The 27,035-nt window shown below is 40.0% G+C and overlaps 1 protein-coding gene across 2 annotated transcripts in view; it reads left to right on the top strand.

Moving 5' to 3' along the window:
• Positions 1–13,301: 13,301 nt before the first annotated feature.
• slc20a2 (solute carrier family 20 member 2) overlaps positions 13,302–27,035 on the top strand; it is a 36,264-nt gene continuing 22,530 nt past the window's right edge. Inside the window, exon 1 of one of the 2 annotated variants that reach the window (XM_053625040.1) lies at positions 13,302–13,621. The gene's annotated coding sequence lies outside the window, so the exon portion shown is untranslated. The remainder of the gene's footprint in view (positions 13,622–27,035) is intronic. The other variant, XM_053625039.1, reaches the window with a different exon arrangement.

Raw genomic sequence — 27,035 nt, 5'->3', positions numbered from 1 at the left:
GCTCACTTGGAATGCTGCTCCTTCAATCAGATTATTGAATCAGAACTACAAGTTGTATAAAGAACCATGTCAATTCAGAAAATGGTTGTGTTATTCATATTGTGATAGTTGTCTCCACAAGGTCAGTTACCACATTCTCTTGCATGTACAGTACATTGTATAAGAAGTAATAAATCATAAAGACAGTGGCCTAATTTATGTACTTATTTATTATTTATTTCTTATTTTATTCTGTTAAACATAGCTGTGCCATATGTTTGGTGAAAATAATTAAAGTAATTAAACTCGTCTTCATAAAAGTAATTTTTGCTTAAAAGCAAAATTAAGGCAGAACCACAGTCAAATCACAGTGCATAATGAGTGGGAAGTCTTTAATTATATAAAGAGCAGACACCTACTAGCTAGTCTCCATCTTCATACTTTCAGATCACTTTCAGATAATTAAATGCTACAGTAATTGCTATAATACTGTCTACTGCTATTAGTTATGACATTTAAGGTGTATTTCAGCAGTGACTAATTGTTCGTGTTGCTATTTGCTGACAGGTACAGTATATGTGACAAATATTGCTGTTATTTTTCTGCTAATTAGTGCAGGTTTCTTATTAACAGCTCCACATATAGGTTTTGTGTAGAAGCACAAGTTATCATTATTATAAAGCTTCAGGCTGGATGAATTTTACAATATTATCTTAATCAGTGGAGTTTGTTCCAATTTCCTTCAGAACTAGTATAGTTTTACTGTTTGCTCATTTACTTGCAAAGTACAAAGAGCAAACTTGTAATCCTGTGACAGTGACCCCATAGGTTTTTAGACAACAGATCCCCCTTTTTGTGCTCCCAGAAAGCACACAAACAACTGGTCATTGACCTGCCAGTTGGCAATCATGTCCACATAGCACTAACTGGACACAGGGCTGGCCTATCTAGCATTCTCAGCACTAGCACCCTCACTGGAAACAGGCTTGATCTGATGGATAAAGGGCATGGAGTGCTCATCAGTAACCATCACTTGCATAGTCTGATGAATGAGCTGCAGTGTCATCTATAACAGTGACACTGTTGAGAAAACATATACTGTAGCCATAGATTTTGTTAATCATAGGCCAACACATTCTTACCAAAGCCACTGTCTCTGCCCTATCTGTGTACCACATTGGGCAACAAAGTGCCTGACTGTTTGCAGGCAGATTTCACCTTTGCTGTAGATGTTTGAAATGAACTGATTCACATTCTTGTGGATTTGCCAAACCCTAGATTTAGGCTTGCTGCAAGACAGCATGTCTACTATCTGATTTTTCAGCCTGGTAGGTAAGCAGCCCTCAAAGATAGAGGTGTGCATGTTGTTTGCACACCTCAACACTGCTTGTGATTTTGTGCCCCCCCTGGTGGTTGTAGTACAATACTACTGTAGAGTGGTTGTTCCATATTAGTAAACTTTTAAAGGATTCCTGAAAATGTTGCAGTACTACAACCCCAATTCCAAAAAAATTGGGACACTGTGTAAAATATAAATAAAAACAGAATGCAATGATGTGCAAATCTCATAAACCCATATGTTATCCACAATAGAACATAGCAGGCATATCAAATGTTTAAACTGAGATGTACCATTTTAAGGAAAAATTAAGGTAATTTTGAATTTGATGAATGCAACACGTCTCAAAAAACTTGGGTCGGGGCAACAAAAGGTTGGCATTGATGGTGCCTTTCCAGATTTGCAAGCTGCCCATTCCTTATGCACTAATGCACCCCCATTCCATCAGAGATGCAGGCTTTTGAACTGAGCGCTGATAAAAAGCTCTCTGAGCTCTTTAGTCCTCTTTAGTTTAGAGGATGCAGCGTCCATGGCTTCCAAAAAGAATTTCAAATTTCGATTTGTCTGACCACAGAAGAGTTTTCCACTTTGCCTCAGTCCATTTTAAATGAGCTTTGGCCCAGAGAAGATGGCAGCGTCTCTGGATCATGTTCACATATGTTTTTTTCTTTGCATGATAGAGCTTTAACCAGCATTTGTGGATGGCATGGAGTTCTGGAGGTGTTTCTGAGCTCATGCAGTGATTTCCATTACAGAATCATGCCTGTTTTTACTGCAGTGCCTCCTGAGGGCCTGAAGATCACGGGCATGCAATATTGATTTTCACACTTTGATTATCCCTTGCACACAGAGATCTCTCCAGACTCTTGGAATCTGTTGATGATATTATGTAATGTAGATGATGAGATATTCATAGTCTATGCAATTTTTCGTTGAGGAACATTATTCTAAACTTGCTCCACAAATTGTAGACAGTTTTTTCACATATTGGTGAACCTCTGCCCATTTTTACTTCTGAAAGACTCTGCCTCTTTAAGATACTCTTTTTATACCAATCATGTTACTGACCTGTTGCCAATTAATCTCCAGCTGTTTCTTTTTAGTAACATTTACTTTTCCAGCCTTTTGTTGCCCCCATCCAAAGTTTTTTGAAACGTGTTGAGGCCATCAAATTCAAAATTACCTTATTTTTTTCTTAAAATGGTACATTTCCTCAGTTTATACATTTGAAATGTTTTCTATGTTCTATTGTGAACAACATATGGGTTTATGAGATTTGTCCCAACTTTTTTGAAATTGGGGTTGCTATACTGTTTTCATTTCTAGGATGCTGACATGAAGGCTTGTTTTTTCTTCCTTTCATTTTCTGGTGTGTCGAAAAAAAAAAAAAAAGCCCAGTCAGGTTCTCTGGCCTCAGGTTTAGCTTTGGATATTTCAAAACCAATGCTGGGATCCCCTGGCAGTCTCAGTAAAACATGGTTTAGAGGCTAGCTTACCAAACTGCCACAAAACTATCTGTTCTAGGCTGCCATGGAGAAACCAATGTGGGCCATGGTGTATCTTGCATAGCTCCTTCAGATTTCTCTTCACTGGAACTAAAGGGTCCAAACCTGTTTCATCATGACAATGCCCAATGACCTCACAAACTAAGGTCGACAAAGACATGGTTTTCCAAGTAGCCCGAGCCCTGACCCCTATGCCACCAAACACATTCAGAATAAATTGGAATGCCTACTACACACCAGGCCTCCTCACCCGACATCACTGCCTGATGACCTCCCAAGAGGTGACCTCCCAAGCCATGTTCCTGTCACAGGTCGAAGAGATGATCTCTCTAGCCAAGTTCCTGTCTGAGGTCAAAGAGACGACCTCTCAAGCCAAGTTCCTGTCCACGGTTGAAGAGACAACCCCTCAAGCCAAGTTCCTGTCCGAGGTCGAATAGACGACCTCTCAAGCCAAGTTCTGGTCTGAGGTCGAAGAGACGACCTCTCAAGCCAAGTTCCAGTCTGAGGTCGAAGAGAGGACCGCTCAAGCCAATTTCCTGTCCGAGGTCGAAGAGACGGCCTCCCAAGCAAGTTCCTGTCTGAGGCTGACGAGACGGCCTCCCAAGCCATGTTCCTGTCCGAGGTTGAAGAGACGACCACTCATGCCAAGTTCCTGTCCGAGGTAGAAAAAGGGCCTCTCAAGCCAACTTTCTGTCCGAGGATGAAGCGACGGCCTCTCAAGCCAAGTTCCTGTCCGAGGTCGAAGAGACAGCCTCCCAAACCAAGTTTCTGTCCGATGTTGAAGAGACAGCCTTCCAAAACACGTTCCTGTCTGATGCTGATGTCGACGAGGCGACCTCCCATGCCAAGTTCCTGTCTGAGGTTGAAGAGATGGCCTCTCACGCCAAGTTCCTCTCCGAGGTCAAAGAGACGGCCTCCCAAAACACGTTCCTGTCGGAGGTTGTAAAGGTAACCTCCCACGTCAAATTCCTGTCTGAGGTCGGCGAAGCAATCTCCCACGCCAAGTCCCTGCTAAAGGTCAACGAGGTGATCTCCGATGCCAAGTTCCAGTTTGAGATCGACGATGTGACCTTCCACACCACGTTCCAGTCTGAGATCGACGATGTGACCTTCCACGCCAAGTTCCAGTCTGAAACCGACGTCACGACCAACCAAGTTATGCTCACACCAGAGTTTGTTGACACGACCAACCAGTTTCTGCTCATGCCTGAAACCGACGTCACGACCAACCAGGTTCTGCTCACAACTGAAGCCGATGTCACGACCAACCAAGTTGTGCTCATGCCTGAAACCGATGTCACGACCAACCAGGATCTGCTCATGCCTGAAGCCGACGTCATGACTAACCAGGTTCTGCTCATGTCTGAAGCTGGTGTCACGGACAACCAAGTTCTGATCACACCCGAGTCTGCTGACATGGACAAACAAGTCCTCATGCCTGAAACTGACGTCACAAACAACCAGGTTCTGCTCATGCCTGAAGCTGACGTCACAACCAACCAGGTTCTGCTCACAACTGAAGCCGATGTCACAACCAACCAAGTTGTACTCATGCCAGAGTCTGTTGACACGACCAACCAAGATCTCCTCATGCCTGAAACCGATGTCACGACCAACCAGGATCTGCTCATGCCTGAAGCTGACGTCACAACCAACCAGGTTCTGCTCACAACTGAAGCCGATGTCACGACCAACCAAGTTGTGCTCATGCCAGAGTCTGTTGACACGACCAACCAAGATCTCCTCATGCCTGAAACCGATGTCACGACCAACCAGGATCTGCTCATGCCTGAAGCTGACGTCACAACCAACCAGGTTCTGCTCATGTCTGAAGCTGACGTCACGGACAACCAAGTTCTGATCACACCCGAGTCTGCTGACATGGACAAACAAGTCCTCATGCCTGAAACTGACGTCACAACCAACCAGGTTCTGCTCACGCCTGAAATCAACGTCATGACCAACCAGGTTCTGCTCATGCTTGAAGCTGACGTCACAAACAACCAAGTTCTGATCACACCCGAGTCTGCTGACACAGACAACCAAGTCGTCATGCCTGAAACATACATCACGACCAACCAGGTTCTGCTCACACCTGAAGTCAACGTCACAACCAACCAAATTATGCTCATGCCACAGTCTGTTGATACGATCAACCAAGTTCTCCTTATGCCTGAAACTGACGTCATGACCAACCAAGTTATGCTGATGCCAGAGTCTGTTGACACGACCAACCAGTTTCTGTTCACGCCTGAAGCCGACATCACGACCAACCAGGTTCTGCTTACGCCTGAAGCTGACGTCACGAACAAATACGTTCTGATCACGCCCGAGTCTGCTGACACGGACAACCAAGTTCTGCTCACACCCGAGTCTGCTGACACGGACAACAAAGTTCTGATCAACCCCGAGTCTGCTGACACAGACAACCATGTTCTGCTCACACCCGAGTCTGCTGACAGGGACAACCAAGTTCTGCTCAGGCCCGAGTCTGCTGACACGAATAACCAACTTCTGTTCAAGCCCAAGTCTGTTGACACCGCCAGGAAGCAGTGTCCCTCGAGCTGACACTATTTTCTTCTAATCTCTATACTTTAAAATGATACTTTTTTTTTACCTTTATAACATTTACAAATATCTCTGATACTACTTTAGATAAAACAATCATAACGTTGTGCTGTTGCTAAGTTTTATTGGTCCTTACAAACATCCATGACTAGCTTGTAGCCCGCTAGCATCACCTTACCGCTAGCCTTGTTTACATTTCAGATTTATCTCATTTACCGCTGTTTTTTAAAGCAAATATGTTGGTTGTTTCTCCACTTTTGAGTGCAGATGAGGACTCGCTCAAGCTGCACATGGTGCTGCTGGAACTGGAGGATGTGGAGAAACAGATCCACGGCCTACTCGACACACAGGCCTAGCTGCTGGAGCGAAGAACCTCGCTGGAAACATCTTGTGTTTCTGCCTACACAGGGACCGTGCATCCAAGACTTTTCCAGCCGAGGTCTCCGTCACACTGGCGCCGACTCACCACGGACCTTGGGTGCACCAGCAGTGAAAGCCGAGAGCCATACCCTGGGTGAGGACCTCTCCACCTCTGGTATTCAAGATCCCAACCAGGAACCGCTTCACCCCTCTGTCAGACCAGACCAAATGCTGCAAACGTCGGGGACTCCCTTATGTGAAACGTCCGTGAGGCTTCAACAAAGGGTAAGGTGCACACACATTGTTTTTCTGGTGCTCGTGTCCTTGATGTCGCTGCGCAGGTACCCAGGATCCTGAAGAAGGACGAGTGCATTGGAGCAGTTGTGCTGCACGCGGGGGCAAACGACATCAGGCTGCGGAAGACAGAGGTTCTGAAGAGGGACTTTGCCAGCCTGATCGAGAAGGAATGAGGCAGATCACCCACCACGGAGACCTCTTTCCACATACAGACGTGGAGCTGAAAAGTTCAGTAGACTTTAGTTTCTTGGTGTAATGAACAGAATCTGCTGTTTGTTAATAACTGGAATCTGTTCTGGGAGTGTCCTAGGTTGTTTCGTCCTGATGGCCTGCACCCCAGCAGCCTCGGAGCGGAACTGCTGTCAGACAACATCTCCAAGGCGCTACACACCAAGTGACTGCCTACCGTAAGTACATCTTCCTACAATAACAACGTTCATCATAAGCAATGTTCAATTAATAGTTCAACACTTGTAGTACATACTATAGAGACTGTGTCTGTTCCCCGAGCTATACAAATACATACAAAATTTTGGAAAGTTTGTTTTAGTAACCTAATTAACATAAAATTAGATCATAGTGAATGCACATCCAGCACCTTTAATCTGAAGCTAGGACTATTAAACATTAGATCTCTTGCGTCTAAGGCTCTTATTGTTAACGAAATCATTACTGATCAGGAATGTAATTTAATGTGTTTAACAGAAACTTGGATTAAACCAAACGAGTACATAGCATTAAATGAATCCAGTACTCCTGGATACAGTTATGTACATCAGCCTCATTCAACTGGTAGAGGAGGTGTTGGTCTAATCCATAGTCAAAATCTAGGTGTCACACAAAAACCTAGTCATAAATTTAATTCTTTTGAAATTCTTTATACCAGTATAGCTTATGTAGCCACAAAAAATAAGCCAATTCCTCTAATTATTATTTATAGACCCCCAGGGCCATGTACTGACTTTCTTACTGAATTTGCAGACTTTATCTCAAACCTGGTTGTTTCTGTAGATAAAGCATTAATCGTCAGTGATTTTAATATTCATTTTGATAACCCGGAAGACCCTCTGAGAACAGCGGTTATGTCCATCTAAGATTCAGTAGGGGTTAATCAGAACGTGATCGGACCTACTCATAATGGTGGTCACACTCTTGACCTCATACTAACATACAGATTAAATATAGAAAATATTATAATTTTTCTGCAGACTGAAGTTGTCTCAGACCATTATCTTATCTCGTTCATAATACGTATTCATCATAATATTTCCACCTCGCCTCGCTACCGCATAAAACATACTTTCACATCAGCTACTGCACTGAGCTTCATAAATAACCTCCCAGAGACATCAATTAGATTTGGATCACCGTCTGATCCGATAGAACTCGATCAGGCGAATGCTTAGAGTCAACACTCCGCTACACGCTAGATAGAGTGGCTCCACTCAAAAGAAAATTAATTACAGAGAAAAAACTAGCACCCTGGTATAACGATAAAACGCGTACCTTAAAACAGACCACTTGACAATTAGAATGTAAATGGCGTCAAACCAAATTGGTAATATTTCAAACAGCATGGAAGGAGAGCCTACTGAACTATAGAAAATCTCTTAGTGATGCTAGAAAAGTCTATCTCTCCACCTTAATAGGAGATAACAAAAACAATTCGAGATTTCTATTCAACACAGTAGCAAAATTAACTAGGAATAAAACCACTACAGAAAGAAGCACTCAATCATTACATAGCAGTGAAGATTTCATGACAATTTTCATTGGTAAGATTGAAAATATTAGATGTGAAATTCAGGCTATTAAATTAAAACTGGACAGTATTATAACTAACCCTATAGATGATAATATAGAAATATCAGATCAACGTTTAGAATATTTTACTCCCCTTAGAGAGACCGAACTAGCTACAATAATCTCTTCAGTGAATTCATCAACTTGCATACTAGATCCTGTAAACCTACATGTTTCTTTAAACAGATTTGTCCTGGAGTAATTGAACCGCTTTTAAATATAATAAATTCTTCCCTTAGCACTGGCTGTGTACCTAAATCACTTAAATTAGCAGTTATTAAACCCATGATTAAATAACCTGACCTTGACCCCTCAACTGTCCAGCTATAGACATCAATCAAATCTCCCCTTCATCTCCAAGATCTTAGAAAAGGTTGTAGCACAGCAGTTATGCTCATACTTGCATAGGAATAACAGTCATGAAATGTATCAGTCAGGATTTAGACCTCATCATAGCACAGAGACAGCGTTAGTTAAAGTAGTAAATGACCTACTACTGGCCTCTGATCAGGGCTGTGTCTCGCTGCTTGTGTTACTTGACCTTAGTGCAAGCTGCTTGTGTTACTTGACCTTGAACTTACTATTCTCCTTGATAGATTAGAAAATTTTGTTGGCATCAAGGGAACAGTCCTCTCCTGGCTCAGGTCTTATTTGACTGAATGTTATCAGTTCGTAGATGTAAATGGAGACTTCTCCACGCATACGAGGTTAAATTTGGTGTTCCACAAGGTTCTGTTTTAGGCCCACTGCTTTTTACTTTATATATGCTACCTCTAGGTCAAATTATTCGTAAACATGGAATTAGCTTCCACTGTTATGCTGATGATACACAGCTGTTTTCAGCGAAGCCAGAGGACAGACAGCAGCTTAATAAAGTTGAGGAATGTGTAAAGGACATTAGACATTGGATGCTAACTAACTTCCTTTTACTTAATTCTGATAACGCAGAAGTACTTGTATTAGGACCACATGTAGCTAGAAGTAAGCTTTCTGATCTCATAGTAACTCTGGATGGACTTTCTGTTTCATCATGTACAGCAGTAAAAGACCTTGGAGTAATTATTGACTCCAGTCTATCATTTGATGCTCATGTAGATAATATTACTAGGATAACCTTCTTTCATCTCAGAAATATTTCTAAGATAAGAAATATATTGTCACTACATGATGCAGAAATATTAGTTCATGCTTTCGTCACCTCTAGACTAGATTACCGTAATGCCTTACTGTCTGGATGTTCCAGTAGGTGCATAAACAAACTCCAGTTAGTCCAGAATGCAGCTGCTAGAGTCCTAACTAGAACCAGAAGATACCACCACATCACCCCGATCTTATCAACACTGCATTGGCTCCCAGTGACATCTCACATTGATGATAAAATGCTACCGTGTTTATATATTTCTGTAAAGCTGCTTTGAGACAATATCTTGAAAAAAAGCACTATATAAATAAAATTGAATTGAATTGAACCGCCAACAAAGTTCAGCCTGCAGAGTCAATGGAGGATGATGCTCCGCTTTCCTGCTCAGCTGAGGATACAGCACAATCTTCTGGTTCAGCTGAAGACATTTTGCCCAGTGGACCAGGACCACCATGGGGGGTCGTTCTGTCACGATTGCACCTTGAGCTAGCACTGCTGTATTGCAGCGTGCTTGGAAACCCGAAGCGGCAGCTCGTTTCGCGAGTTCGTTGTGTGAGCTAGAAGCGTGAGACTGATTCGCAAGCTCTTAGAGAACGCATGCTTTTGGGTCTTCAGTGACCTTGACTTTGTTTGCTTTGGACTCGTGCTTTGTTATGGTTTATGTCCTGTCTCCGCCCCGTATTGTCATTGGTTGTTTCCCGTATGTGTGCCATCATTGTTTTCAGCTGTCTTGTTTTTCACCCCTGATTACGTTTGTCATTTAAACCCCTCGTGTCTCTTTGCACTTCGTGCGGTATTGAGTGTTATCACCGTACCAAGCGTTAGTACCCTGTTCCTCGTTTAGTTTCATGGTCTTTGACCTTGTTTCTCGTTCTTGATTCTAGCCTTGCCCAGTTTATGCCTGTTTGCCAATTGCCGGACCCATTGCTTGTTTCTTGACCTCGCCATTGTCTCCTGTTTTGGATTTGTCTGCCTGTCTCTCTCTAAATAAACTTTTATCTGCACTTGCATCTGTCCTAACCTTCATTAAGTGGATTACGTGACATTATGGTACTGCATTATACTTTATTTTCAGACTGCTCCAAAGTTGGGGTACCAGCACTCTCCACCAAAGTGGGCCTCAAGTTTAGAAAAAGAGGCAAAGCCACTGAAAGCACATCAAGATCTGTCTGTGCATGTGAGGTAGCTGCACTAAGCTTACCCAAGCTCTATACTTCATTGCAGTATTTTAATGCAATGTTTGTCTTCCATGAGAACCATCAGCTGAGTCATCTGCCAATTTCTTTTCTGGTCCTAAACAATTTGGGCACTGATCATGTCCATCATCTAACTTCATTGGGGATTGTCAGAACAAACACCTTGCCATCCTGCCCTGAAAACAGTTTGGGAAAGTTGGCAAAACTCATTTATGAATTTATGGACGCATTGCTAGATGCCAACACAAACAATAGGCCACGTGTCTGTTCAGTAGTCAACCATGGCAAAAATAGTAATATGTTAAATACTAAAAATAACATCACCTGCAGTGCACATTAACAAAATATAGTATATAGTGGGGACCTTTTATAGACATGTGATCATGGTCTCAAGGAGATGACCTTGATATTGATATCTGGCAGTCCGGAACAAAAGTAAATAAAATATTTATAGCTATTATAATGGTGTTAGTTTTGAGTTTAAATCCGTTTCCTGATTTATTTTAATTAATGCGATGTACTGTTTAGGGTGCATTATTATTAATAGTAGTATTATTGCTATTATTATTATTATTATCTAGCGAAAACATAGAACAAGTATAAACAATGATAAACTGTTATGCTGCTTGGTAATCAGCATGCTATTACCAGCAATGCTGTTGGAAATAGCAGCAGCAGGAAATATGTCTATCTATTAAACAACAAATATATTTAGAGGTGCATTCTTTCCAGAATTGACTCCCCTGTGTAAAGGTAAATACTGTATGTGTACTAATGTATGCATATAAAGTTTGACAGGAATATTTTAAGATTACATCTAAATGTTTTTATATATATATATATATATATATATATATATATATATATATATATATATATATATATATATATATATGCAAAATATTAAAATATTACAAAATGTTAAATAATAAACATCATCCAACCTGTGGAAACACATTTGTAGGGGAGAGCGGGGCACAACCTAACACGGGGCACGTTCTAACAGGTTTTATTTAGTAGATTCCACTGGTATGGCGAACCTTCCTGTCTTTATTGGTTGCCATACCAGCACTGTGTAAAAAACAAATCGCACCCAAGCTCAAACGACTTTGGAAGATATCAAGGGAAGATCATTTTACCATAGCGGAAGTCGAATTTCACAAAGACGTTAATTTTCAGCTCTGTGTTTAGTGTTAATGCAAAATGAGGCAAATGTAGTATCATTTTAATCTTTAATCTCTCAGTTACAATCCTACATAGTCTCTAAATGCTTATATAACCTGCTGAATTGAATATAAAGGGCCGAATCTCAGTTGCGCACAGGGGTCACATTGTAACGCTGTGTTAAAACTTGCCCCACTATTACAAGAAACTATACTATTCTGTGCAGTTAGCTATGCAAATTTTCACAGTACACTTTTATGGTTTTATTTACTGCAGCATGAGAAACAAACCAAGACAGACAGGGGTGTACCTGTGTATGTGTTATCTCTTTGTCTTCATTATGTTGGCTTTGTTCTGTGCTCATTGTCAAGCATTAAAATTTGTTGTATGTAATTTGACATTATTTCATATGACTTTGATTTCATAAATTAATAAATGTTTTACTGACATAATATCATAGTTTATCTTGTGTTTTTTAATTAAATCAGATTAAATTGTTAGAGGGGGTTTTTAAGCTGTCATATGGTCATGTTACAACGTACCCCTCACATGTTACACATTCTCACAGTTCACTTCTCTTCTTTCTGGTTAAATAAATGAAAAATGTATATAATTTATTCAGGAAACAACACCACATATTTGTACCAGACATTTGTAAAAATTAATGTGAAAAAAGAAAAATGCTTTAAACCCTAAGTACTTTTCCACAAACTTGTGAAAACAAAAAGCGTTAGGTTGTGCCCCACTCTCCCCTAAGGAGTGAGCTAAACTAGCTAGCCAGACCTTTTGATGTTTTACAGAATGAAAACTCTGTATTAAACTTAAGATTGCCCATTGTTTAAAATATATATAACTGCTGCAAGAGTCTATAGGTAACACAGCTGACTGTGTAGCTACAGTAGAAGTGTATGAATTAACATGAGCTATCTAATGAACCTAACAAGCTAGTGAAACAAGTGGTTGTTTCACTAACAAGTGGTGTTCAGTTCAGCGTTGCTCACTTGAATTAGTTAGTTTATTTATTTGTCAATTGTAGACATATAAAAAAAACATAAATTATAAAGTAATTGCTCAGTTATTTTTTCATCACATTACTTATTCACCCATACTTGATTAATTTTCTTGATCACTACTCAAGTGAATTATTAGTACAGTAGTAACACGTTTACTCAAGTGTGTTTTGTACCCTTTCCATCACTGTTCATGTTAGACAGTAGAATCATGATTAACTGCACTCTTAAAAATGTACAGAGTACACTGACAAAGAATGATGAAACAAAAATGATTTATTTCCCTTAAAAATCTTACCAGTGGGTTAGAAACTCAGTGAAGGTCATGCTGACCTGACAGACCAGCAAGACTTCAGTTAATCCCTAATGCTTCTAATGAGCACAGTACGTGGGAAAGTGTTACACAATGTGGAAATGTGGATGTGGATCAGTTATATTTTATATAGCTGTCTTCCAAAAAAAAAAACCCGTTGGTTTTTAGAGATCTTTTAAATGTCTGCCACAAAAACCACAACGCATTACTTCGCACTGACTCATCCCATGCTGTCAGATAGTATCTCCATGTGAGTCACAGTCAATCGGAAGCTGCTGTATTGAGTGATATGTATACGCTAACGCGCGTCTTTCGGTTCGCACGTGAACTCTGCCCATAAATATCACGTGTTATGTAACGTTAGCGCAATAGCGCGTACTTCGGTGCATCCCAAGTGGCTCCATACTGATACAGCGCACGTGTTGACAATAAAGACCTTGGTTTAAACAGGAAATAATGCAATCACAGAAAGAAAGAAAAAAACCAGGATGCATGGTCTATATACATGGTATAGGTTACATATAACAAGAAGCACAAGCAAAGGCGTTCTGAAAAGATGAACAAAGACAATAAAACAAACCCACAATAATAGTACAAAAAAAAAGCTCAAGGTGTTTCAGGGACATTCTCCCATAACAAGATGGTTACATTTTTACAGCGATTCCGTCTTCCGTTCCCAGTGTATTTTTCTATTTGAGCTCAGCCCTCTCTCCTCCTCTCTCTCTCTCCTCCTCTCTCCCTCTCTCCTCCTCCTCCTCTCCTCCAGCTCCATAAGCGCCCGGATGTGAACCCGCAGCTCCAGTCAGCACAACATGGTTGCTTGACTGAGCAGTGTGTTAAAGAAGCCTGCTGGAATCTCAGCGGGTAGCTGCTACAGAAAACCTGACCTTTTCTCCCTCAGATTTCTAGCTTAGCGAATCATTTTGGACTACCGTCTCATTTCTAGGTAAGTAAGAGCCGATTTGGATGTCGTTAAGTCGTCGATGTTTAAATAACCCAGACCGTATTGAAATTCAGCACATGTTTAAGAAGTAACGAAGCCTCTTGGTATGACAATGCTTTATAATATCAGTCCTGTCTTTGGGGAAAAGACTGCGTGCTTAGAAACAGCAGAACAACGTGAGCACGAGTGTGTTCAAGTAGTCCGTGGGGTTATTATTATTATTATTATTATTATTATTATTATTATTATTATTATTATTATTTTACCCGGATTGTATTTGACAGTATTGTCGTCACTGAGATTGCACGGGAATCGGATGGAGCAGGACTGAACTGGGTTACACGGACCGGGCGAGATATTTTCGTATAAATGGTCTGGAAGTGAGAATTGACTGCTCAGTCCACGTTACGGGAAGCGCGTGGACACACTGTTGATGTTTATAGTCTGATAACGATATTATTAACCGAGACACTGAGCAGTTAAGACCTGCGTCGCTTACAGTGCCCTTAAAGCGGTTTGAACAAAACATGGCTCCTTTTCTTCTCAGTTTATAGTTTATAGAACCGCGCGCGCGACTGTCGCACATCGTAAACGCTATAGCTTGGATCATCTTCTGAGATAGACAAGACAGCGGGGGTTTTTTGTTTGTTTGTTGACCGGAAGTTTGCGTTTAAATAAACGCGTCGATACTCTTTCCCATGCTACTGAGTGAAATGATATCTTCCTAACAGAAAGGCTTACTATATGAAGAATGCAGGATACATGCTACAGCTGGCTGGTTTAGACCTGTGCGAGAGATTGGCAAATGTCTTCCTCTGTTTTAATTCTCACAGACGAGCAGCAGGTTGTAGAATAAATGAACAAATATAATATTTGCCTTCTACTTAAACCCAACGTGTCAGAGCTTGACCATCTCATTTGCACTCCACACAAAAGAATCCCTCGTGGAAATGAGTACTAGCACTTACATACCTGTAGCAGGGTCTATACATGTTATTCAGCTACTGTTTATATGGCAGGGCTGTGCTCAAATAAGAACTGGGATATGTCTTGGCACAGGTGTAAGAGTCAGAACTTATCCAGTCACAAGTACAAGCAGGATTCGGTTGGCCAGAATTGGCGTGATTCTGCTGTAGGGAGTTTATGTTAATTAAAGCCTTTGCACAGCTGCTTCTCTCTTGTGTATAAAGTTTGGACCAATCCAAAAATGAGTTATACTTCTAATATAGGATGAGACAAGGTTTTCCATAATATGGATTGTGAGTCATCACCCACAGACCCGTCACTCAGGCCCCTGCGCTTTCCATAATACTCTGGCTATGCTCTGAATACCAGTGGTCTCACCAAGGCCTTGTGTGTATCCCTGACAACACTTTTCTGTCAATGTGGCTTTCCCACAGTCTCTTTCCCGCAATCTGCCCATTTTCCCCACCGATCTTTTGCTGCACTGTAAGTCTGGTAGTTCATTGATGAGTGCTCTGGTAAATACAGTCCAAATGTATACTTTTGTCAAGGACAATAACATCAGAGGAAATGCAGTTTATAGAAGCATTTTGTGAGCAAAAAAAAAAAAAAAAATTTATGAGCGGCCATAATGATTAATTTACTAACCACAAATGTTCTGGTTAAAATGACTCAATGACTCTAAACATAGAAAAATGCCTTAAAAGGCTGAGAATATAGGGCTTAATTACTTTCTAGTGATGGACTACTCTCACAGGACCAGACATGATCTCTAAAGAGAAGCCACTAGTGAGAAATTTTACTTTTGGATGTACTAGGCAATGGACTCTTCTTTATATATATATATATGATAATATTTCTAAGCTAAACCAATGCCTTATAATTTCAGAAAGAAGTAAGAATGGCATTGACCGAAAACAAGCATACACAACCATGTATGTAAGCCAAATTAGCTGAAAAGTTGCCATTAATAACCCCTTTCTCCTCGAAACCGTGCCATGGCTTAGCTCTGCAAATGAGATATAATCATCCTGGTGGATATTTTCCATTGCCAGGTGAAGTGTCATATTTATCTACCCATGTTGAATTAATAGTTGAATTTGAATCTGAATTTAAATGTGCTTTTATTGCCCTAGTACTATGCAAATCAACATATGGCTGAAAATGAAAATACTGCACATGGTCGATTGATCAAACACACTAGTCACAGAATTGTCCTGATTAATGTTGCTGGCTAGAATTGCTTCTCTGATTATTTTTATTTATTTATTTATATTTTTTTGCTGGTGAATTTAAGAGGTCAGCAGTGTAATGATTTTAATCAGTTTTAAACAGTAAATTATTTTTTTCAAATAATTTTTTTACCCACAGTAGCATTTTCTTATCCCTATTTAGCTTGATCTTACATTTCTTCCCCCCTAATTCAAATCCCAAATGGATTTCGAGGGAAAGCCTGTGGACGTAGTGTTGTGATCATTTTTGCAGCAAGTGTGTTGCAAAGACTGTCTCCAAATGTGTATTATCCAAATAGATATTATCCACACTAGGCACTGTGAGACTACCGATGGACAGGCAACCAAAACTAAATAAATAACCTGGGAAGGATATATAGAACACCAGAACTAAAAGGAAAGTATATCTTCGAACTGGGTTAAAGGGAATTTAATGAGACACCTGCATAACAATGTTCCTCATGGAGTGGTAATGTGATCAGTAGCATTGTAACTGCTTGGATCAGTGGCTGCCTTTACATCCATAATTAGCTGATACCTTATTAATTAACTAACTATTATTTTGGATGAATTACCTTCATATATTGTATGTGATAACTGCAGCTAACTGTGCTTGTAAGCTCAGAATAATGTGGGTGGCTAAAATTAGACAAGTGATCTGAAGTAACATAGCAAAGGCTGTGACGCTAACAGAAAAGCTAGCAAAGGCTGTGACATTAACCGAATGAATTAATGTAGGCTAAAAAAAAGGGATGTCACTATATCGTGAATTAGACAGCTAAGATTATGTCGAATTATTCCAATGTTGTTGTAGTTTACCAATTAACTGCTCCTTTTAAATTGTAATTTTTTTTTTGGAAATATTTTGGTGGTTATTACAGCTGCAGTACTAATTCAGACTATTTACAGTATATGGTAAATGAAGTATAATATTGTATGCATCACTCTGGTTCTTGTGAATGTATGTTTACTGTTCTGACCGTGTTTTAACTATGGGATGACCCTGTGCAGCCTTGTTGTTAAGGAGTATCTGTCATGTTCTCATACCAGGGCGGTGACATTGATCTTACTAGATTAGATGTCAAGCGTTTATAGTCATCTTAATAGCTTGGTTGTTGTGTGTGAATTGATTTGTTTCCTTCAACAGTGAGAGAGCATGGGAAGTCTTCATGTGGCGTGAGTGCTTGCGTGACGAGACCCTCTACAGGAATAATTCAAACTACTATTGGCCCGCATGTAACAACTTATGTGTTATACTGTAATATCATGATTATGTCATGTCTATTTTCTGTGTGACTGTTGTACTTTAAGGCCATCTGGTGATGCTGAAGAGCAATATGACTGGATAGTTAGTGGTTATAGGGTAAATCCTAATGTACCATAAACCAAAAACCATTTGTTGCTGAGTATAAGATGAGATTTCACTTTTGATCAAAATATAAGATCATAGTAATACTATTATATTTATTTCAGCATGAGTCATATAGCTGAGAAAGTTTACATATAACTAATGACATTTGTATGTATGGTAATAGATACACTTTGGTGAACATCCTTTCGTGTGGAACAATAATGGATCAGCAAGAGCATTTGCTCATAATATACAATACTACAAAAAAAACCTGCTTTAGAACTTGTTGGACAACCGCAGAACCACAGTGAAATTCTGTTTAAAGACAACCATTATTTGGTATGATTGTGCTGTGTGATGAGGCTATGGCCCAAAGCATATAAACATATAGTTGTTTACTTTAGGTTTATTACAAATGCATGCATTGTTTAAGTTTTGATACCACAGTGTTTGGTTAGGCAATAATCGGCACCTGCTCTTGTGATGACAGGTGGCATGTGCATGTATATTTTCTGTAAACCTCTAGCTAATGCTTGAAATCCTCAAGCACACTTTTAGTCTCTGTATAGCACAATCACCATGATGAGGCAACCAAGTGCTCATCCAAAAATATCAAATTGCTCCTTGGAATTTGATTAGAGCAAAGGTGATAGGTGGGCTCAAGAGGTGCAGTGTGTGGTGTGCGAGTGTATTTTTTGCTGAGAGTGTGTGTGTTCTTGGCAGAGTCTATGAATTACAGTCAAGAGGTGAGTATGTGCATGGACAGCTGGCTGGGCTTTCCTCTGGATAGCCTGTGACAGGACTATTTCCAGTGCCCACGGGTCACGTTGCCACTAGGGAAGATAACACCCCGATAGCACTGTATCTGGCAAATATATTGAGCTATAGAGCCTCTTAAAAGTGAGCTTTTTTTAACAGTGTAAATCCATAATGATATGAATTGAGACAGAATTAAAATCTGAACTTCTCTGAAACCAAAGATTCAGAACAATTTGGCTAAACTGCCTATGAATTGAATGGGCAGGACATACAATCATAAGCTATGAATGAACAGGAAGTGAAAGACAGACTTGACAAAGTAGAGGACAAGCCATGGATTATGGTAGAGATATTAATGTATCATATGGAAGAAATGGTAGAAAATGTTTGTTTGCCAAATGTTCCAGTTCCACTGTAGCTAACATAAAATGAAGAACACACAGGGAGGGGGGAAAAAAAGAGTCAAGAAAGGAATTGCCCAAGCGAGAATGTGGACAAGACTGAACATAATGTTCATTGCTGAAAAGATTTGAGGGCTTTGAAAACTGATTCCAAACTTGCTTTGCTGCTTGCAAGGTAATTATTTCACGTAGGAGGTTTTTCTGTAATATATTATCCAACATAATTACTGTACTAATCAGACGGGACGAGTTTTCTGGACATATGTCTGTTGGGTAATGTTGCCAAAGGACGTGTATAGTAATTCTGATCGATTCACATAGGATAAACAATCTTTATATAAATTACAGCCGTGGAAGTGTCTTCATGATGTATGCATGGCTGTACCAATAAAAATTTCATGCATACTAAGTATTTCTCATGTGAATGCAAACTGCTTGCATTGACCTTTTGTAATATATGCTTGGTGTAGGGCTTGTGATTGCACAAGTTGTGCTTGATTATTGCTAGTAGTAGTAGTAGTAGTAGTAGTAGTGGTATGACCATACCAATTAGGTAGAATGTACCTGTGCTAGGAACTCTGTAACTTACCTAGAAGTGTCACTTCTCTAAGTCATTTTAAATATTGTCTATGTTTTATTGTTTGAAATGTAAAACCTGGCCAATACCTGGCTTTGTTCTGGTTTTGGCTGGAGATGGTAGAAAAGAAACTCTTTTCCACAGGATAATAGGCTATTGTAATGTTTACCACCATTTTGTTAACCTGTTGTTATTTCTGTCTTTCCCAACAAATGCAAATGTAGTCAATTACCATTATATAGTATGTCCTGTAAAAACAGCAGACTTTTGATTCAACTTTAGTCTTGCACAACTAGCTAATTCAATTAATTTAAGCAACGTAGACATTTGTACAACCCAATTCCAAAAAAGTTTGGACACTGTGTAAAATGTAAATAAAAACAGAATGCAATGATTTGCAAATCTCATAAACCCATGTTATTCACAATAGAACATAGAAAACAGTACAAATGTTTGAACTGAGGAAACGTACCATTGCAAATAAAAAAGGTCATTTTGAATTTGATGGCCGCAACATGTCTCAAAAAAGTTGGGACGGGGGCAGTTGGGATCGTAGACGGTTCAATTCAGCTGAAGTCAGGTGGGTAAGTGCTTGTGTGTATCAAAACCCTCCACCCTCACTGGCATTCTGGATCTGATGTTCCATTGCACACTGCGTGTGTTGGTGTTGCTTTGGTGAGACGTGTGGATAGATGGCATGGGAGTGAACGGATTCCATCAGTGGCTAAGTCTGGGGGAAAAAATTTGCAAAATCCCCCAACATAGATTTCTGTGGATTTAAGCACATTAAAACAATGTCAATTTGGCTGCTTTGAGCAGATACACGGATACGAATATAGTGCTACACTGCAGAGAAATTCAATACACCCTATAGTGAAGAATGATGTTCAGGTTGAAGTCAGGAAGTGACTAACTCACTTCCCTATATAGACTTTACCTCACTTCATTTAAGATAATGAGTGGTCATGGAGATTCTCTGGGTTCAGAAAGTAAAGTTGTTGCCCTAAGGAAAATGTCAGCCTCAGTTTTTTCATCTTGCATCCCAATTATGTAGTTATAATAATGATGCACGCTTTATATGTTTAGCTTTGGTTTCCCTTAAGCAGAAATTTGATAATATGATATTTAATAACTTTAAGTGCTCTCTTTGACCGTTATGATGGTGCTGGTGAATACTGTGAAAATCAGATTAATTCCTGATCTCTAACTTGAGTAGTGAGACAGAACTGTCTGTCTCATTCATATTATGTTAAAAGCTGAATCTGTCATACTGCTGACATTTTGCCAAATGTGAGGTTTGTGGGTGGTGCATTTTAGCCAAAGGGAAAAAAAACATATTGTAGGCTCATGACGCAAAGATGTTTGATGGAGTATGCAGTGGGTTGTGTAGCTTATTGTGACTTTCCATTCCAGTCTGTGACTAACCCTTTTCGATCTCTGCTGTTTCACTGAAGTTTGTACGCCAGTCAGCACTCATCTCGTGGTTCGGTCAGGTGTTGTGTGTGTGTGTGTGTGTGTGTGTGTGTGTGTGTGTGTGTGTGTATATATATATATATATATATATATATATATATATATATATATATATATATATATATATTATATATATATATATATATATACACACACACACACACACACACACACACACACACACTGATCTGCCATAACATTAAAACCACATGCCTAATATTGAGTAGGTCCCTCTTCTGCTGCCAAAACAGCTCTGACCCCTTGAGGGATGGACTCCACAAGACCTCTGAAGGTGTGCTGTGGTATCTGGCCCCAAGAGCTTAGCAGCAGATCCTTTAAGTCCTGTAAGTTGCGAGGTGGGGGCCCCATGGATCGGACTTGTTTGTCCAGTACATCCCACAGATGAGATCTAGGGAATTTGGAGGTCAAGTCAACAACTTGAACTCTTTGTCATGTTCCTCAAACCATCCTTGAACAATTTTTGTAGTTTGGCAGGGTGCATTATCCTGCTGAAAGAGGCCACTGCCATTAGGGAATTCCTAGAGGTGTACTTAGTCTGCAACAATGTCTAGGTATGTGTTACGTGTCAAAGTAACATCCACATGAATGCCAGAACCCAAGGTTTCCCAGTAGAACATTGCCCAGAGCATCACACTGCCTCCCCTGGCTTGCCTTCTTCCCATACCCAGGTAAGCAACGCACATGCATCTGGCCATCCACATAAAAGAAAACGTGAGTCATCAGACCAGGCCACTTTTTCAGTTCTGATGTTCATGTGCCCATTGTAGGCGCTTCTGGCGGTAGACAGGGGTCAGCATGGGCATTCTGACCGGTCTGTGGCTATTCGGCCCTATACACAGCAAGCTGCGATGCACTGTGTGTTCTGACACCTTTCTGTTATAGCCAGCATTAACTTTTTCAGCAATTTGTTACAGTAGCCCTTCTGTGGGATTGAACCAGATGGGCTAGCCTTCGCTCCCCAAGCACGTCAGGGAGCATCGGACGCCCATGACCCTGTTGCTGGTTCACTAGTTTTCCTTCCTTGGACCACTTTTGGAAGGTACTGACCACTGCATACTGGGAAAACCCTACAAGAGCTGTTGTTTTGGACATGCTCTGACCCAGTTGTTTAGCCAACACAATTTGGCGCTTGTCAAAGTCACTCCGATCATAGCTCTTGCCCATTTTTTTTTTTCTGCTTCCCACGCATCAACTTTGAGAACTGACTGTTCACTTGCCTAATATTTCCCACCCTTTGACAGATACTGTTGTAACTAGATAATAAATCTTATTCACTTCATCTGTCAGTGGTTTTAATGGTACGGTGTTTAAATCTGACAATGATCTTCTCCAACCATTAACAGATACTGTAAAATACAGAATGTTTTTTTATTAAAATGTGAAACAGGCCAAATGTGTTTATTTAACACATTGCACAGCTCTTTCTGTAGCACTACATGACACTTTAATTTGGAATGACATGACGAATAGTCTGGGCTCAGTTTAGAGTGACGAGCTTAACTGGAACTGGTGACCACTCATTTGACAGGGACACCTGTTAAGACATGAATAAGATTTTTTTAATACAGAGGTAGTGTGACCTTTCACATTGAAATTCAACGCTGTTAAGTTTTTCCTCCTTTCTCCTTAAAGAGGTGGAGCCTCACCTCCAATGACAGTGGTTAAAATTTGATTAACTAAAAATTTTATTTTTGTCAACAAATTTTCTAACCCCAGGCAAACAAAATGCAATCTTTTACTGTATTCATTCTCAGACAAAAGGAACTAAACACTTCCATTCATTGTCACTGGGGAGGTATAAAGTGTGCACCTTTTTGTACATTTTAATATGTGTCTTTTTACTTAGAATAGTGCATGTAGTGTACCTGTAAAGCTTTTCTCTAAACAGTAATTACGGTCCATTTATGTACCGTTAAACTATTCACACTTCCAGGTAAAAGATGTGTTCTACAAAAGAGGTAGAAAAGATCAAGGTACTGTAAATTCTCAGAACAAAGGATAGTAATAGGTAACTTTTTTCTAGTTGCTGGGGTTAGCAACTAGAAAATTATACATTAATATCCCTTGTTCTGAGAATTTACAATATGAAAGCATGTGTTAAAGTCCAAATTCATAAATTTCTAGTGCTCTTACAATGGGCTATCAGTTTACTGTAAGAACTTGCCTAATTAGCTGACTTGTCCCATTTGCCTCCTGAGTTCTGCTCAAAAGGCTCAATATAATCATTTTATTTTTAATACTTATATTTATTTTTTTCTTGTTGATATGGGTGAGCTCCTCATACCCTTAATGGTTGCTGTCTATAACAGCAATCACCATCCATATTTTTTATTTTATTTTATTATTGCTGTGTTTTTTTTTTGTTTGTTTGTTTTTTACAACTCTGATAAGTCAGCCAGATTTATTAAGGAACTGTATAATATACAAATATCACTACATACTCTTTGTTTGCAAATATCTTTATTTTTGACTATCCAGTCCAGAGTTCTTGCTTCAGACTGATATAGCTATATATTAAAGAGGAAACTTCACCATTATATGCATCGTCTATTCAACCACTTTATTTTAACAACCGTAAAGATTGCTATACTCATAGTTGTTGAGCTTTACCTCCTTTAGAGACAGGGTGGAGATGACTGTTATAACTTTGTTTTCTATTGTTCTGTAATCTGAGCCAAGGCTCTCAAAAGGGAAGTGTACAAAAATAAAATGCTATTAAAAGGACTAAAAATTGAGAGGACTAAAACACTGGCTACCCAGGCTATATGATTGGCCACAATTCCTTGGTCTTATTATTTGAATTGTGGTGTCACTAGGTTATAAGTAATTGGCATGGAATTATAAAACCTTATTTGCTTTGTTGTGTAGCTACTGTTGCTGCTGTCAGAGTTGTAGCTCTTCTTTGTAACATTCTTTTTTTTTTAGGTGCTTTTTTTGTTTACCTTTCACAAGGTGCACTTTCAGAGTTTGAAAGTAGGACAGAGCAGTAGGGAGTAGAAAGGACCTTCTTTGTTTTCCCCTGAAGGAAAGAATATTTTTGAAAGGAGACTCAATGAAAATGCATTATGCAATGTCATGCTGTTCAGCTCACCTGATGTGTTCTTACCCAAATGACATGCATTCTTCTTGACATTTCAGCAAAGAAGATTCAAATGCAGTCAAGTTAGCTTTAGAGCTTTGTTCTCGGTGGAATGATATTTGATGGTGTGTATCACGTCTTGTGTGCTTGTTTGAAAAGGCCAGTTTGGTGTAGTGGCTTGGCTGGACCAGCATCATTGCATATCTTGTGTTTATTTTGTTAATTAATATATGGATATTAAGTAGAATAGATTCCAAACGTTAGCCGCCAAAGAGTGTACATGGATGTCAAAATACATTTGTGTAGTTACCAAGGAATTTATTCTTGAATATGTCTAATGTGCCTTCATACTACTTTGGAGAATTCAATGCAATTTATTTCAAATCAGATTTATTTTAACAGACTTTGTCACAAAGCAGATTTACATAGATCTGGACCTAGATTTCTAATCAAGCAAAATGCAGCAATGATGAGAGAAACTGAGATGGCATAAAGAAGAAACCTTTCCCCTCTTTTTCTGCTCAATTTGGTCACCCTGCTAATTCCTACCAGCTCTCCTCTATCATACAACAGCTTCCAACTGGGGAGGGTGAAGGCTAATACATGCTCCATTGAGACCCATGAAGCCAGCCAGCGTCTTCTTTTCGAACTGCTGCTCATGCTGCATCACAGGGCGGCATAACACTCCGTCCTCATCCGCAGTGTCGCAGTCTACCCTCTTCCACATACATGAGCTCATAAATGCCTGTGACTGTCTAGGATCACTGTGATTGGCAGAGGAGAGTGTGTATGCCATCCCTCCCACCCAGTGAGCACAACCAATTTTGCTCACTTAGATGAATCCGATAGGTGTCTTTGAATCCCATAGATTTCTGTGGCATTGTTAGGATTCAAACTCGTGATCTGTCACTAGGGAAGTTGCGCAAAAAATACACTGAGAGCAAACAGAAGAAAAACAGAAATCCATCCTCGTGTAGGATTTTGGATTTAGTTAATTATGGTATAAATTTGATCAAATTGAAATTCTTTTTTCCAATTGTTTTGCTTAAAGAAAAATACAAACCGTCCTGATGGGGCAAACATGTAATTTGACAAGTTTGAACTATGAATTAAATTTTTACGGAACGTGAGAAGTTTTAAATGCTTGCTAATCTATATATTCCACACATTTTTTTTTTTTTTAGGAAGGTACCTGAATGCCAGTTTAAACGACTGTTTAAAATCTATAAAGTACTCTGATATCTGTGAAATGGGCGTACTGAAATGGAGTTTTTAATTGGTACTGACAACGAGGTTGATTAACTGTCTGTGTGTTTAAGGCGAAGGCACTTTTTTTTTTCTTTTTCTTTTCTTTTAACAAATGAAGTTCCAGGGGCCATGCTCACTTCTGCCTAGGGTTAGGGTGAGTAATGTTAATTGTTGGTCTTCTCACGTTACTGCCTCTGCTGTGAAAGAGGCAGGCGTTCAGGAGGAAAAGTCAGAGCCACGATAGCTGATGATCACAAGGTGTGCCTTTTATAAACGCTGACAAAACCATGTGAGGGGAGTAGTTGAGTCAGACAGCCCACCCACACCATATTTGGCACACTTTTGTAAGTGACATCTCGGGGTAATACATTTGATTTGAAAGAAATCTATATAATCTGGTGACTATACAACTCTTTCTGAATAGAAGTTTCACAGAATGTTCTCGAAGCCACTTGGGGCAGTTGTGCTCTTTGAGTCAAAACCAATGAATCATTGTGAAAGATATGACCCTGAATCAGTGTGACAGTGTCTGATGGACTGCTGCTAACATTGCTGCTTTGACAGCTAGTGTCACAAGAAACACTGCGATTGCTAGAGGCAACCCCAGTGCCAGCTGAGTGGATCTCTTTGTTTCCTCAGGTTCGGCTATTTTAGATAGATGTGTCTTGCGTGAGACTGCACCGACACACCAGCTCTGGTTTGAGCGGCGTGTGATCCCCTGGTGAGAGGAAGTCATCCCAGTTCATGTCTCTCATGTGGCAACAGTTGTTTTGGTTTGAAGTGGTGGGCAGTGAAAGAGGGGGCACATGATAATGAGATCATCCTTGTGAAAGGAACAATTGTTCCAAGCGCTGAAAGAAAATGGGGAATGTGCTAGCATAACACAAATGAATTTGTAATCAATCTGATGTAATTGGCCTGTTGATAGAAGTTGTCTGTGGTACATATATTGTGATACAATTGTGTAATTGTTTAATGGTTCCTATTTTTTGGGACAGCTCTGCTTTTGGCTTTGCTATTTTACATATTTCATTCCTCACAAATAATGCCACCATGGTGCTAATCTGATTAATCAGTCATGCCGTGAGAGTTATTTCATAATGCTCATGTGTGCTCATTGTGCTGTGAAGGGGGTGAAAAACCCCTCTCTCTTGTGCCCTTAAGGGATCATGCATTTCCTAATGGATACAAATGCTTTTATTAGTTATTGTTCTGTGCTGGTTTGTCTTAAGAGAGACGTAATGCGACTGTAGCAGTGTCCGCACTGTAAACACCATTGAATGTCCTTGGTTGCTGACATACCTTTCCTGGTTTGGAAATTTGCATCCCCCCCAACCCCCCTTTACCAAGTGCTTCTGTCATTGGCTCAGTCACCACCATCATGCTTTCTTCCCACGCAGAACTGTCCAGTCAGAGGTGCTGGCTGCCTGAAGTGCAACAGGATTGGTCAGCCTTCTCTTGATGCCGATGCTTTCATTTAAGAGGCAGTCTAGACTGCAGTGACAGGCGTTTCATGAGGAGGGTGCTGCAGGATCACACGTCACATCTAACTCTCGACCTCACGATTTTCTATTCTTTCTGTTAAAGTGTCCCCCCCCCCCTTTCTCTCGATCTCCTCTCTCTCTCTCTGCCGGACACTTTTTTTTTAAAATGGATTATCTGATCTGATCGCCTTGATGCTTTGTCATTCTCATCATCGCATCATGCCATTTTCCTCATTCTTCCCAGGTCATATTTAATCTGTCCATCACTCAGTCTGTCATTTTTCAACCCATTATCCATCCACCCCCTCCCTTTTCAAAAAGGTTCACTCAATACTGCATAGTGTGAAGGTGAGTAGAGCGGATCAGAGTTTACTGCAGTCAGTGCGGCAGTTTTTCTCCGTTTCGTCGCACTTACCTTTTTCCTCATTCCATTTTTTTTCTCCCTGCAGTGCAACAGGTACTCTTTTTGCCTTCCGGATGTGTGTGTAAACATGTGAAACAGTAGATGAAGTGCAGGTGTGTGTGTGTGAGTGTGTGTGTGTGTGTGTGTATCATGTAGAGTTTGAGTATGACTTGTATTTCAGAGCTACCAAGGTTTAATCTGTCCCAGCAAAGTCAATGGACTTTTTATTATTGATTAGAGTTTTTCTACATACAGTGTTATCTGGCTACATTAATTACCTGCGTGTTTATTTAGTTATTATTTGGAATTTGCTTCTTTCCAATATCAGAGAGGGTGTTAAAAGGTTTTTAGATTTATCTGACTAAATCTGCACAGTGCATAATGAATTGCAGTATTCTCAGGGTCATGTTCAAAGGGACAGTTTAT

Source organism: Ictalurus furcatus, chromosome 5 (genome assembly GCF_023375685.1).
Source record: "Ictalurus furcatus strain D&B chromosome 5, Billie_1.0, whole genome shotgun sequence".
In the NCBI taxonomy this organism is placed as follows: domain Eukaryota; kingdom Metazoa; phylum Chordata; class Actinopteri; order Siluriformes; family Ictaluridae; genus Ictalurus; species Ictalurus furcatus.
This window is presented reverse-complemented; position numbering and strand designations above follow the sequence as displayed.